Below are 15,767 nucleotides of genomic sequence, written 5' to 3' on the forward strand. Positions count from 1 at the left end.
AATGAATGGGAAAAGGTAAGTAAATGGTCGGTAAACAATCCTCACAATAAAACACTTTGAGTTAACTGAAGATACAACTAAAAATATTATTATAAATTCAAGTAACTGAATAAAAACAATCATCTCTCTCTAAAATAGGAGCTCATTCACTATATATATATGAGTATATATAATAAATCATCACTTTGTCACCTTAAGCTTACATGATGTTATATGTTCATTATCTCTCAATAAAGTTGATAAAAATAAAATATGAGTTCAAAACAGTGATGTAAGAAGTCAGAGAAGAAGTAGTAAAGCAACAGAAAGAGATAAAACATGAGCCAGCAGAATTCAAGAGAAAAAAAATGGAGAAGAAAAATAAAGCCATCTTAAATTCAATACAGAATAAGTGAAATCAAACTGTTGAAAACACAGCAAGGAATGTGGAAATAAAAATTGAGAAGAGCTAGTAAGAAAGGATGAACAGAGGGAAGGAGGGGGTGGGGGCTGGGTGGAGGTAGACAAAGGAAGGGAAATGGGGATATTTCTAACAGTGTCAACTATAAAACTAAAATGAAAAAAAGAAAGATGTGGACATGAACAAAGAGTTAAAAAAAGATTGCCTTAAAATGATAAATATAGAAGACAAACAAAAAGACCAACTTAAGTATAATTGGTACCACCAAAGATGAAAATCACAGAAATAGAATTTAAAATGAATATTTAAAGGTATAATTCATAAACCTTTTTCTGGATAAAAAATTTCAATTTATATATTTTTATGGGAAGACTAAGTCCCAAAGAAAAATTGACAAACAATAATGAAACCCAAAACATATCATAATAAACTTCCTTGGCTTCAAACATAAAGAAAGATCTTTTGTGCATCCAAATAAAAATGTGAAGTCACGCATAAGGGAAAGAAACCAAATAACTCTCCAAATTTTCCAAATCACCTTGCAATATTAGAAGACAGCAGAATGATGCTCAACTCATTAAAAAAGAACATGTTCTAAATATTATCCCTAACCAAATATTAATTAAATTGCATAACAGACTAACATTTTGAATGTGCAAAAATTTCATAGAGTAGAGTTCACACATATCTCATTGATCTAAATTAATAGAGGATGAATTGTGGAAAACCAATGAAAGAGAATCAATGTTAAACAATTAAGTGGTAAAATCTATTAAACCACAGCTCTAACACTAAAACTCAGAGTATTGTTTTAGAGCAGGAATTTAATATTATAAATCATGATACTATAGTAACATTCTGACCAGATAAAGTTGGACTGGGGTATAAAAGAAAAAAAAAAAACCAGAAGGTAATGCAAATAGATTTCCTAGTCTTTTAATGCTGAGGGTCAAACATATATATTTTCAAAATATATTGTTTAAGGCTAATAAATCAAAAAGTAGATTGCTTGCCCTGGCTGGTGTGGATCAGTGGTTAAGTGCCTGCCTGCAAATCAAAGGGTCGCTGGCTCAATTTCCAGTCAGGGCACATGCCTGCATTGCAGGCCAGGTTCCCATTGCTGGCCACATGAGAGGCAACCACACATCGATGTTTCTTTCCCTCCCTTTCTCCCTCCCTTCCCCTCAGTCTAACAATAAATAAAATCTTAAAAAAAGAAATAAATTTCATATATAATGATAAAAGATCAAATATATGAAAATATATGAGAACCAAAAAAATAAAATAATGTGGTGAAGTAGGTAAAAGAAATTACAAAAAATAAATGCATAATACTCCTTCCATAATTATGCATGGAGTCTTATTGGTATTATCACAAGAAATAGAGTATTATTTTTAAAATTACTGTTATAAAAGAAAATCCCTTTAAAACTAAAATTGTATCTCAAGCCTTCATATTATTAAAAGAAATATATACAGCCCTGGTTGGTGTAGCTCAATGGATTGAGTGTGGACTGTGGACCAAAGTGTCACCAGTTCGATTCCCAGTCAGGGCACATGCCTGGGTTGCGGGTCAGGTCCCCATTGGGGGCCACATGAGAGGCAACCACACATTGATGTTTCTTTCCGTCTCTTTCTCCCTCCATTGCCTTCTCTAAAAATAAATAGATAAAATCTTAAAAATAAATATATGCAAACAATGCAAAGAAAATACTAAGCACAAAATATTGTGAATAAAGAAATAAAACCAGAAAATACAAATGATGTATATTATGACAGAATTAACCCAAAACCTATGAATAACTGTAAATGTGGCAAGCAATCTATTAAAAGAAAATAAAACATTTCAATTGGACCACAGAGAAAATGTGATTACATTTTCTAAATTTAGAGTTGTTTGTCTTTGGAATACTTTTCTTTCCCTTGGGTATATAGTTTTATTTATCATAGGAAAGAAACCCTAAAAATTCCTATCAGCCTCTTAATGTCAGCTCCCAATTAGGCCAACTTGTGATCCTAGAGCTACTTTAAAACAAACAAACAAATTCAAACAAACAAATCTTTCAACTATCTTGTTAGGTTTCAGCCAGAATGATCAATATTTTTGGCAGTACTGAACAATCCCTTGGATCAAGAGACATCCACAAAGAAGGTTCAAAAGATACTATTCTCTCAAAGATATCTTTGGGAGGTATTCCTTAAGATAGCCAAAGAAAGATTTAAACAATTCCCCTGAGATCTGGCAACTGGCAGTAAGACCCCAATCACAAATGAAGCACAACCCTTATTTCAGGCTGGCCATATCTATAAATGGGTGCAGCTCACACTTCTGACTGCCCATATTTTGGGGGCCCTCAACCTGATGCATGCCAAGCCAAGTTTTCAGGACAGAAAGCAAGATAAGAAGATAATAGCTCACCCTTGGAGAGAAAGGATCACTAATCAATGGGTCTGAACTTTCAAAGGAAGGAGCATGTGAAATTTTACCTTCCTTTCTCAGTCGGCAACTACAGAGATCTGGGAGAGCTGACTTGAAAGGATTTTCATTCTTAGCTGGCTTCTGCCATTTTCCCCAAAATTCTATCTGCGGGGTTTTGTGCATGTGGGGTGTAAAATAAAGAGTGTAGCTCCGGTATTTACTTCAATTGGCCAACATTTTGAATTAATTTTAATTTTAGTTTAAGGGAATATCTAATAGTAGTTTATCAAAGAATCCATCAGACCCACTGAAGTCTGAGAGGGGTCCATATGGAAGATTTCCTGACAAGGTAGATACATGGATTGTCTTTAAGGACACTAACTTGGCAGACTTTTGTTTACAGTTTTACATCCTCTTTAGAAGGAAAGGGAAATTCAGGTCGAAGAGTAGTAGACTCATATAAAGGGAAGTAGTAGGAGTCACATCAGTTTTAGATACCTCAGGTGTCTAATTTTTCATAGGCCCTTTGTAATGAATCTTCTGTAAAGCTATGTTGGAATCTTGAATACTTTCAAAAGCTTCTGTATGCCAAACAAAAGAGATATGCCATTCCATTTGGTTTCAGAACCCTTACAAAATCCTTACTATCAAGAGCACTTCTTAAATGAATGATCTTATCTCACTGGAGCTATAGGGGAGGAAAAATTTTCCCCTCTTCCCTTCAAGATTTTTGGGCTGGGCTAATGATTAAATTGATATAAGACAGATTAAAAGGATAATAATAAATGTAAATTCGTACATATATTAGAATAAAAAGTGACTAAATTAGGTAGCTTTTATGTGTTTAGACAAAGAAACAATATATTTGTGAAGAACTGACAAGACAAAGAGATTTGGGGTAGTAAATTAGTGAAATAACAAGGTTGTTTTATGTGGCCTTCTCAATTGTAAATTCCCTATTTCTGATGATTAGAATGCTTTCTACCCTCCTGGTATTGAGAGGGTAGCTTTCATGGGAGGTTCATTTTCTGATTTCTGGGGGATAAAGGAGGGTCAGTGTGTAATTCTCGCACTGACTGTTTCTCAAGTAACTTTAATTTATAATAATCAATATGTCAAAGTGGAATATTTGGGGTGGCATACCTATTCTCCTCAAAACATCCCTCATTATTGCCATTTTAATTCCAGGTTGTCTTAGTAAGAAGTAGTCATTTTTGTAGTTATCTATAGCTTCTGGTACACAGTTCTTAGACAAAATAAGCAGGTGTACTCCTTCCTTTGTTTTTTAAAAATATTTTATTTATTTATTTTTAGAGAGAGGGGAAGGAAGGGAGAAACAGAAAGAAACATCAATATGTGAGAGAAACATAGATTGGCTGCCTCTTGCACACCCCCAACCAGAGACCTGGCCCATAACCCAGGCATATGCCCTGACTGTGAATCAAACTGGTGACTTTTCAGTTCATAGGCCAGTGCTCAATTCACTGAGCCACACCAGCCAGAGGTCATTTCTTTGAAACTTGAGGATCCCATTTATTTAGCTCAGTCTTTGGTGTCCCAGAGCCAAATTAATACCTAAGAAGGGTGTGGCATTGGGTTGTGGATTTTGTGGTGTTTTACAGTGTACCTCATTGCACAGAAATTCTCTGGGCATTGGCAGGTGACCTACTGTCAATTTAACACATTCTGTGACCAACTTATCCTAGCATAGAAGCCTTAAGAGTTAGGTTACAAATGCTCTAACAGCTTTTAATGCTCTGTACATGCCTACTAATTTTGTAGCTATGGCTTCTGAGAATTCCATTAGCAATAGAACTGTTATTAATATCATGAGAAGATTTTTTGATAGTGGTGGATTCCCTAATAGCTTTTAATAGTCTAACTTGTGCCTACTTAGATTTTGATATGCCAGCAGTCAAAGAGTCTGAATTTCTTGTTGCCAATTTTTTCCCCAAGTTCTTCAGTGGTTTATGCTGTGGATTTTTAACTCAGGGCTCTGTGAATCCTCTAAGGACTACCATCTTGCTTTCTTAGACTGATGGGCCCCCATTATTTTCCTTTGTCAAAATAATCCTTCCTAATTCAACTAGACATACTGTTCCTGGCTGCCTATGCACAGTTTCTAGGACCTGTTAGGACCTCGTACAGATGATGTAGTTGTAGATGTGGTAGGCCACAAACCCAAATGTCTCACCTGGAAAAATCTGGAGTCTCTCACGCCTCATTTACACACTCACAAGGATATGGACAAAACAACTCAGAGAGCTCATAATGCAAAATAAATGAATTTAATCTGAGAAAGCTGGCACAAGATCATGGAGATCCTGGGGAATAGCCCATGAGGCATCAAACCAAAAGGGTTCTGGGGATACCTATACTTGCATCTATGGACTTTCTTTGGCAGCTGTCTTTAGGTGCCATCTCAACACCAAAACTGTCAAATTACAAAATAAAACAATTTAGTAATGAGTTTGATGTCCTTTATTCAACTGAAAACAATCCATGAGCTGGGGGCTGTTCAGTGCCTCATAATCAGTGGAACATTCTTCCAGAAGGATTTTGGGAAGAGTGAGTTTTACAGAATGTTAGAAGAGGTAATGTGGAATGAGGGTGTGACCAGCTAGGAGGTCAGGGATTTCCTTACAGAGTTTGCAGGTCCTGATTTTAGGAAAGGTAAGCTATCTGAAGCTGAGATAGAGGATTGTGATTGGTGTATGTTGGGTTTCCTTGACAGGTATTTCATGTAAGTGCAGGCTGACATAGTTTTAGATTTGTGGCATAAGCTGGGTCACTGGGGCAGCCTCTACTTTATAGATCCTGATAAACTAACTTTATTAGCTCTAAACCCAGAGTTTATCATGAGATATGTATTATATTGTATTATATTATACAGTAGTTGGCAAAAGTAGGTTTACAGTTGTGAGTACACAAAACACAATTTATTTTTGTATTATTATTCTTGTATAATTATTCTTGTGTAAATATTGTATTATTCTCTTTTTATTATTATTGTTATTATTTCAGAATAATCATAACATGCATGTGTTTTTCCATATGAAACACTATATACCTACTTTTGCCCACATCTATATTATATTATACATTTAAAATGCATATATGGGGGGGCTAAGATGGCGTCAGAGTAGGAAGGAGCAGATTTGGCTTCCCTCTGCTCAGGGGAGAAAATCCTGACCGACCTATGGAGTAGAGAAGCAAGCAACCAACATACTTCAGCATATGTGAAAATAGGGGACAAAGGATTGTGGCAGAACCAAAAAACCGGACCCTAAGAAGAATGCTGCAACAAGGTAGGGTCCTGGGGACCAGCGTGTGGTCGGGGGGCTGCAGCCCCAGGCCCAGTGCCCGCTTCTGGGTTTGCCACAGAGTCCCTGGGAGAGAACCGGGACAACTGCTTCCTCCCCAGCCAAACAGGGTCTGAGCGGCACTGGGAGGAATCCAGGTGCTAGCAAACACACAAGGGCTGTGAGCACCTTTGGAGGCTATGGACACCAGAAGGGCTGGGTCACACACGGGGCCCTGATTCCCACAGTCACTGGTCTGGCTGGAGAGTTTGGCTGCAGGAGAAGCCAGGCCACTCTGTGGAACTGCAGGCTCGAACAGGAGGAATTTCTCAAGAAGAAGGAATGAATAGACAGACACTGTTTGGGGAATTCTCCTAAAGTGATCAATCACTCCAGCCTCCCTGCCACGCAGCCAAGGGCACACATGCAGGGACAGCATCCCGCACCCCAGTACACAGCAGCAACCCTGGGGAAAGACCTGATTCCCACACCCAGGGATCAAGCCTGAGGAGCCACGTTAGCTTCCCAGAAAGTGCGAAAGCCAGGGTGAGCACCACTGACCAAGGAAGAAAAGCCATACCAATCACCCCTAAGCCTGCCACAGCCAGCAAGAGCAGAAAAACCGGTTTGGCCACTTTGAAACCAAGAGACTTTTTAATTTGATTCTATTTTTTTAACAATTCTTAATTTTTAAATTTTATTATTTTTATTCTCCTTTGATTTCTATTTCCTCTCTTTCCTGATTTCTGGTTTTATTCCTACCTCCTAACTTTCCTCCAATTTTATCTCTTCTTCCTTCCTGTGTCTGCCTTTTCTATTTTTACTTTTTAAAATTTTTTCCTAAATACCTACAAGTAAGACAAAATCCTGGATCTGTGAAAAGACCAAAGTTGAACGCAAAGAAGGGGCATCACAACCGCTGGGACACTGAGACAAATTTCACGCTGCTATTACAGAGAACCTGCAAGTTATTGCATATTTGTATTATTATTATTTTTCCAGTATTCTTACATCTTTTTTTAATAGTATTTTTGTATCCCTCTTCTTTTTGTATAGTCTGCTATGCTAGGCTGGATATATTGTATGACCTGACAGCTTTCCCCTGACATCCCTTTCCATAGTGTATTGCTAATCTACTGTCCTTTAACTCACCTGTGTCCCATTAGCACACTACTTGAGGTTCTGTACTCCCTATTCTTGTTATCTAGATCTCATAGATTCTGTCATATGATTGTTGCCCTAATATTATTGTAAATAATTGCTGTTCCATGCAATTGTAATTACTTCACAACACCCTCCCCCCAGATCTTAGCCCATTTCAAAGTTTCCTGAACTCTATCACCGTAGTGGTTAATTCTATTCTCTCACACACTACACCTATTTACTATCCTTTACTCTCACCTTACCTCGGAATCTGACCTCCCACAACCTCCCTGCTTTATAGATCCAACTCACAATCCTTCCTTCCCCAACAAGAGTCTTAGCTTCTTTCCATCCTTTCTAAAAATCAGCTAGCTGGGTGGAAGATCACGGTTAACACTATATATAGTCAAAGGATATCCTATCTCTTCCCTACTGGCTGCTACTGTAAATATCATAGAATTCTCTGTGGCTGTCTTAAACCATTTTACCTTCCCCCTCCAACTGATGACAAAAAAGAGTAGGTGGAATGCGGTGAACACCAGGATACTACTGGAAGAGGAAACCCAACAACAAAGTAACCATTATCAGATAACAAGAGAAGAAGGTGAAGGAGGGAGTGGTAACCACACAAACCTCAACCCAGGATCTATCTGGAAATACAACTAAACAGTAGAGACAGTACCCAATACAAACAGCTGAACAAGAGCAAGAGAGAATTTTTTAAACCTTATACACACGGAAGAACAAGCTTCAACACAACCTGCCCTCACCAGCACAACAAAGTACAGGAGGTGGTGGAGAGCCTGACCCTCATTTAACCAGCTGGTGGGAAGGAACCACCAAAGAAAGTCTCAACAACAATCAAAACCCAAAGGCAAACACAAAGCCAACTTAAATGACAGCCCAAGACCAGTGAGCTTGGGAGACAAAGGAAACTGCACCACTGAAACTCACTGCTATTCTACTAAACAAGTTCACACCACAAACCCAGGGACCCATAACAGATCAATTTAAGAAGCTGAGGCTAACAAGAAGAGTCTCACAAACAATGGGAAGACAAAGAAACAATCCCCAAACGAAAGGAAAGGAATAAGCCTCAGAAGGAATGCTAAATGAAATAGAGGCAATTCAACTACCAGATAATGAATTCAAAGCAATGATCGTCAGGAAGCTCAATGAGCTCACAATGAGCTACCAGAAACTACAGAGAAGCTACAATGAACTCACTAAAAACTACATCAACATGAAAAAGGAAATAGAAACTCTCAACAAGGGCCAAGAGGAAATGAAGAATACAATTTCTGAACTGAAGGACACAGTCGAAGGAATGAAAAGCAGGATCGATGAAGCAGAAGATTGGATCAGCAAGCTAGAGGACAAAGTAGAAGGATACACCCAGAAAGAGCAAGAAAAGGAAAAGAGGCTCAGAAAGAAAGAAGAGGGATTAAGAGAAGTGCAAGACAATATGAAACATAATAATATCTGTATATTAGGGATACCAGAAGGAGAAGAAGAAGAAGATCAAGGGATAGAAAACCTATTTGAAAAAGTAATGATGGAAAACTTCCCAAATTTGATGAGAGAAAAAGTCACACAAATCCAGGAAGCACAGAGAGTCCCAATCAAGAGGAACCCAAAGAGGCCCACTTCAAGACACATCAAAATTAAAATGGCAAACTTTCAAGACAAAGAGAGAATCTTAAAGGCAGCAAGAGAAAAACTGGAAGTAACATATAAGGGACCCCCCAATAAGGCTAACAACTGACTTCTCAATGGAAACTCTCCAAAACAGAAGAAAATGGCAAGAAATATTCCAAGTAATGAGAACCAGAGGTCTGCAACCAAGGCTACTTTACCAGCAAGGCTCTCAATCAAGATAGAAGGCCAAATAAGAAGCTTCTCAGACAAAAGGAGTCTAAAAGAATACACCTCCACTAAACCAGCTCTGCAAGAGATGCTAAAGGGACTGCTTTAAGGGAAGAAAAGAGAGAGAGAGAGAGAGAGAGAGAGGAACACACATACATAAAAGGCAATGAGTAAGTACCTATCAATAATAACCTTAAATGTAAATGGATTAAATGCTCTGATCAAAAGATGTAGAATAGCTGATTGGATAAGAAAACATGACCCGCACATATGCTGCCTACAAGAGACCCACTTCAGGATAAAAGACCTGCACAGGCTGAAAGTGAAGGGCTGGAAACAAATTTTCTAAGCAAATGAACAGGAAAAAAAAAGGCTGGGGTACAAATACTCATATCTGACAAATTAGAATTCCAAAAAAGGTCCATAAAGAGAGACCCAGAAGGTGATTTAATAATACTCAGGGGAAGAATACACCAAGAAGACATAAATATTGTAAATATATGTGCACCCAACATAGGAGCACCTAAATACATAAAGAAAATCTTAGAGGATTTCAAGAAAGATATGGACAACAACACAATTATTGTGGGGGATTTTAACACCTTACTATCAAAAATGGACAGATCTTCCAAACAAAATATCAACAAAGATATTGTGGCATTGAATAATACCCTAGATGAAATGGGCTTTACTGATATATACACAGCCCTCCATCACAAAAGGGCTAAATACACATTCTTTTCAAATGTACATGGGACATTTTTAAAGATAGACCACATGATAGGAAATAAAACAAGCCTCAACAATTTCAAAAAAATTGAAATCATACCAAGCATTTTCTCAGATTACAAGGGACTGAAGCTAGAAACCAACCCCAAGGAAAAAAACCCAAAACACTCAAAATCATGGAGATTAAATAGCATGCTATTAAACAATGAATGGGTCAAGAATGATATTAGGGAAGAAATCAAAAGGTTTCTGGAAACAAATGAAAACGAACTCACAACAACCCAAAACTTATGGGACACAGCCAAGGCAGTCCTGTTAGGGAAGTTCATAGCAATACAGGTCCACCTAAAAAAGTTAGAAACATTTCATACAAACAATCTAACCCTACGTCTACAAGAACTCGAGGAACAACAAGAAAGACACCCCAGAGTAAGTAGAAGGAAGGAAATAACCAAGATCAGAGCAGAATTAAATGACATAGAGACTAAAAGCACAATTCTAAGGATCAATGAATCCAAGAGCACGTTCTTTAGAAAGATAAACAAAATAGACAAGCCTTTAAGCAGACTCATCAAGAAAAAAGATAGAAAACCCAAATAAACACAATCAGAACTGAAAGAGGAGAGATTACAACAGATACCACAGAAATACAAAGGATTGTAAGAAATTACTACAAAGAACTGTATGCCAAAAAATTTGAAAACCTAGGTGAAATGGACAAATTTCTAGAAAAATATAATCTTCCAAAACTCAGTGGAAAAGAAGCAGAAAGCCTGAACAAACCAATAACAGCAAAAGAAATTGAAGCAGTAATCCAAAAACTCCCAACACACAAAAGCCCTGGACCAGATTGTTTCAAAGGAGAATTCTACAAAGCATTTAAGGAAGAGCTAACCCATATCTTTCACAGACTATTTCAAAAAATCCAAAAAGATGGAAGACTCCCAAACTCTTTTTCTGAGGCAACATCATCCTAATTCCAAAACCAGATAAACACACAACAAAGAAAGAAAACTTGAGGCCAATATGACTGATGAACATTGACGCAAAATCCTCAACAAAATACTGGCAAACAGCATCCAAGAGTACATTTAAAAGATCATACACCATGACCAAGTGGGATTCATTCCAGGGATGCAAGGATGGTACAATATTAGCAAATCAGTAAATGTAATGCATCACATAAACAAAAGCAAAGACAAAAACCACATGATCATATCAATAGATGCAGAAAAAGCATTTGATAAGGAACAGCACCTATTTATGATAAAAACACTCAGCAAAGTGGGAATAGAGGGAGCATTCCTCAACATAAGAAAGGCCATATATGAGAGACCTACAGCCAACATCATACTCAATGGGCAAAAATTAAAATCTTTTCCCCTAAGATCAGGAACAAGACAAGGATGTCCACTTTCACCACTTCTATTCAATATAGTACTGGAAGTTTTAGCCACAGTGATCAGACAAGAAAAAGAAATAAAAGGCATCCAAATCAGAAAGGTGGAACAGAACAGTCACTGTTTGTAGATGACATGATTGTGTACCTAGGAAATCCTATAGACTCCACCAAAAAATTGCTTGACCTAATAAATGAATTTGGCAAAACATCAGGATACAAAGTCAATATCCAGAAATGAAAAGCATTTCTGTACACCAACAGTGAAACAGCAGAAGCAGAAATCAAGAAAAAAATCCCATTTGAAATATCAAAAAGAAAAATAAAATACCTAGGAATAAACTTAACCAAAGAGGTAAAAGACCTGTATTCAGAAAACTACATAACACTGAGGAAAGAAATCAAGGAAGACACAAAGAAATGGAAACATATACCGTGTTCATGGATTGGAAGACTTAATATCATCAAAATGTCCATACTATCAAAAGCAATTTACACATTCAATGCAATACCTATTAAAGTACCAATGGCTTACTTCACAGACATAGAACAAACACTTCAAAAATTTATATGGAATCATAAATGACCCCGAATAGGTGCTGCAATTTTGAGAATGAAGAGTAAAGTAGGAGGGATCACAATACCTGACACTAAGCTATACTACAAGCCACTGTAATCAAAACAGCCTGGTACTGGCATAAAAACATGTATATGGACCAATGGAACAAAACTGAGAGCCCAGAAATAAACCCAAGTCTCTATGGTCAGTTAATATTTGACAAAGAAGGCAGCAAAATAAAATGGAGTAAAAATAGCCTCTTCAACAAATGGTGTTGGGAGAACTGGACAGCTACATGCACAAAAATGAAACTCGATCACCAACTTACACCTTATACAAAAATAAATTCAAGGTGGATAAAAGACTTAAGTATAAACCATGACACCATTAAAGTCCTAGAAGAGAACGTAAGTAGGAAAATCTCAGATATTTCATGCAGAAACTTTTTTACTGACATGTCTCCTAGAGCAAGGGACATAAAGGAATGAATAAACAAATGGGACCTCATCAAAATAAAAAAACTTTTGCACAGGTAAAGAAAACAATATAAAAATAAAAATAGAACCAACTGTATGGGAAAACATATTTGCCAATTATACCTCAGACAAGGGTTTAATCTCCAAAATATATAAAGAACTTATATGACTACACTCTAAGAAGACAAGCAACCCAATGAAAAAAATGGGCAAAGGACTTGAACAGACACTTCTCCAAGGAGGGCATACAGAAGATCCAAAGACACGTGAAGGAATATTCAATATCGCTAGCTATCAGAGAGATGCAAATTAAAGCCACAATGAGATACCACTTCACACCAGTCAGAATGGACATCATAAACAAAGCAACAAACAACAAGTGTTGGAGAGGTTTTGGAGAAAAGGGGACCCTAGTGCACTGTTGGTGGGACCACAGGCTCGTACAACCACTATGGAAAGCAGTATGGAACTTCCTCAGAAAACTAAAAATGGATCTGCCTTTTGACCCAGCAATTCCACTGCTGGGACTATATCCTAAGAACACTAAAACACCAGTACAATAGAACCTATGCACCCCGATGTTCATAGCAGCACAATTTACAATAGCTAGGTGCTGGAAGCAACCTAGATGCCCATCAGTAAATGAATAGACCAAAAAACTATGGTACATTTACAGAATGGAATTCTATGCAGCAGAAAGAAAGAAGGAACTCCTACCCTTTGCAATAGCATGGATGGAGCTGGAAAGCATTATGCTAAGTGAAACAAGCCAGGCAGTGAAAGACAAATACCATATGATCTCACCTTTAACAGGAACCTAAACAACAAAACAAAGAAACAAGCAAAATATAACCAAAGATACTGAAATGGAGACAGACTGACAGTGACCAGAGGGGAGAAAAGAGGGAATTTCAGGGAAGAATGGAAAAGCTTTACAAGAGCAAATTTAAAGGACATGTGGACAAAAACTAGGAGGAGGGTAGTAATGGGAGGGAAGTGGGGAGGGTTGGGTGGGTGGGCTGGAATGGGAGTAAAAGGGAGAAAACTGTATTTGAACAATGATTAAAATAAAGTATAATTAAAATTTAAAAAAGGAAAAGAAAAAATACATATATATACTTAGTATATATGAGTATATGCATATGTACTCATACTTAGTATATATATGCATTTTAAATATCATATTTTGACATTTATGTTTGTTCATATAAAAATTAATAGACTTGATATCAAGGTATAGTATATTAAATATTCTATATTGCATTATATTAAAGGTTAATAAATGATATTATACCAAAAGAATAGTATAATACTAAGCAATAATACACCTGAGGAAAATACAAATACATAATATGAAATTATAGAGAACTGGAAAAGAAGGAACTATTTCCAACATGTTTCATGAGGACAGCATGTGATAGTCTTACTTTTGTGTAATCCCCTTCACTTGAATATGGGCAGGACCTAGTGACTTGTTTTGAATTAAATATGGCAAAGGTGATGAGATGTCTCTTCCCATATTATGTTAGGAAAGTCTGATTTTAGTTTCTGTGACAATCTTTTGGTGTCACTTGCTCACTGTGAAACAGCCAGTTGCCATGGTGTAAGCAGCCCTGGGGCTTAGACAACAAGGGCAGCAGCTTTCAGTCAATAGCCAGAAAAATAATTGAGGCTCTTAGTCTAGCAAGCCTCAAACAACTAAGTCTTCTCAACCATCAAGTAACTGAACTTGGAAACCTATCATTCCCTGGTTGAATCTTGAGATGACTTCAGACTTGGGCAGCATCTTGACTACAGCATGTGAGAGACTCTCAAACACAACACTTAAACTGCATGTATATCCCTAACCTACAGAAACTGTGACATAGTAAGTAAATGTTTTTTCCACTGTAATGGTTAATTTTATGTGCCAATTTGCCTGGCCTTGGGATGCTCAGATTAAATAGTATTTCTGGGTATGTCTGTAAGGGTGTTTATGAAATACAATAGCATTTGAATGGTGAACCCAGTAATAAATTGCCTTCCCCAATGTTGGTGGGCATCACCCAATTCATTGGAAACCTGAATAGTGCAAAGACAAAAAGAGGAAAAAATTTGCACTTATTTTTCTTCCTGTCTAATTGCATGAGCAATTTATCCCTTTTCCACCATGTTTCTGCTTACTAAGCCTTCAAACTCAAACTGGAATATACATCACCAGAATCCCTGGTTCTTAGACCTTTCAGATTGGGACTGATCTACTACTTTGGGTTTCCTAGGTCATCAGCTTGCAGATTGTGAGAATTTTCAACATTCATAATTGTGTGAACCAATCCCTTAAAATAAATATCTTCCTATGTTTATCCTATTGTTTCTGTTTCTCTGGATATCCCTGACTAATACAGCTACTAAGTTTTGGTGTAAATTGTTATGCAGCAATAGATAACATCTAAAAAAACAGTCCTTTTCTTCTTCTGGTATCTTTATGATGTGAATATTGTTATGTTTCATGTTGTCCCAAAGCTCCCTGGAACTACCCTTGTTCTTTTTGTATCTTTTTTTCATTCTGCTGTTATGACTGGGTGTTTTTTTTTCTACCTTGTCTTCAAACTCACTGATTCTATCCTCTGCTTTGTCTGCTTTTAATTCCTTCTAGTGTGTCCTTCATTTCACATATTGTATTCTTCATTTCCAACTGATTGTTATTCTAGGTTTTTATGTTCCTTTTTATGCTGCTGTAGTTTACATTATGTTCTTTGTAGTTCTCACTAAGTTCCTTCAGCATCCTTATAATAATTAAAGTGAACTGTATGTCTGATGAATTGCTTGCCTCAATTTCATCTAGCTCTTTTTTTTGAGATTCCTCCTTTTCTTTTGTTTGGGGTTTGGTTCTTTGTCTCCCCATTTTAGTTGTCTTCTTAGGTTTGTTCCTATGTATTGTATTGATCTGCCTTAACTCTGTATTTTGTGGAGTTGCCTTATATGTTAGGAGTCTGGTGGGACCCATTGGTAAAAACTCTTTGATCTCCTTATCTGGACGCTCTAAGAATGTCCTCTGGGTGGGTTATGTGGAGTCTCCTGTTGTATTTAGGTCCTGATTTTTATTGGCTCAATCATTGGTGGGAACTTCCTTCTGGCTGGCTGACTATGAGGCTCAATCACAACCTCATGTTGTACACTGGCAGTGCAAAGCAAAACAACACAAAACAACACCAAAACAAGCAACCACAACTGCAATATCAGCAACAAGAGAGCAAAGAACAATAAAAGCAGAAAGAGAAACTGAATAGTAGAGAAAGGGGAAAAAGAATATGAGAAGACCAAAGAAAAGAAATGTGATTATTAAAAGAGAAAGGGGAAGAGAGGTAATACTAGTAATGAATCAAAAGAGGAAAATGGGGAAAAGAAACACAGAAAAAGTAACAAAAATAATAAAAGGAGAGCAGAAGGGTATAATGGAGTAATCAAAGGTAAGAGAGGAATAAGAGATATGAA

This window comes from Phyllostomus discolor, chromosome X, assembly GCF_004126475.2.
Source record: "Phyllostomus discolor isolate MPI-MPIP mPhyDis1 chromosome X, mPhyDis1.pri.v3, whole genome shotgun sequence".
NCBI lineage: Eukaryota > Metazoa > Chordata > Mammalia > Chiroptera > Phyllostomidae > Phyllostomus > Phyllostomus discolor.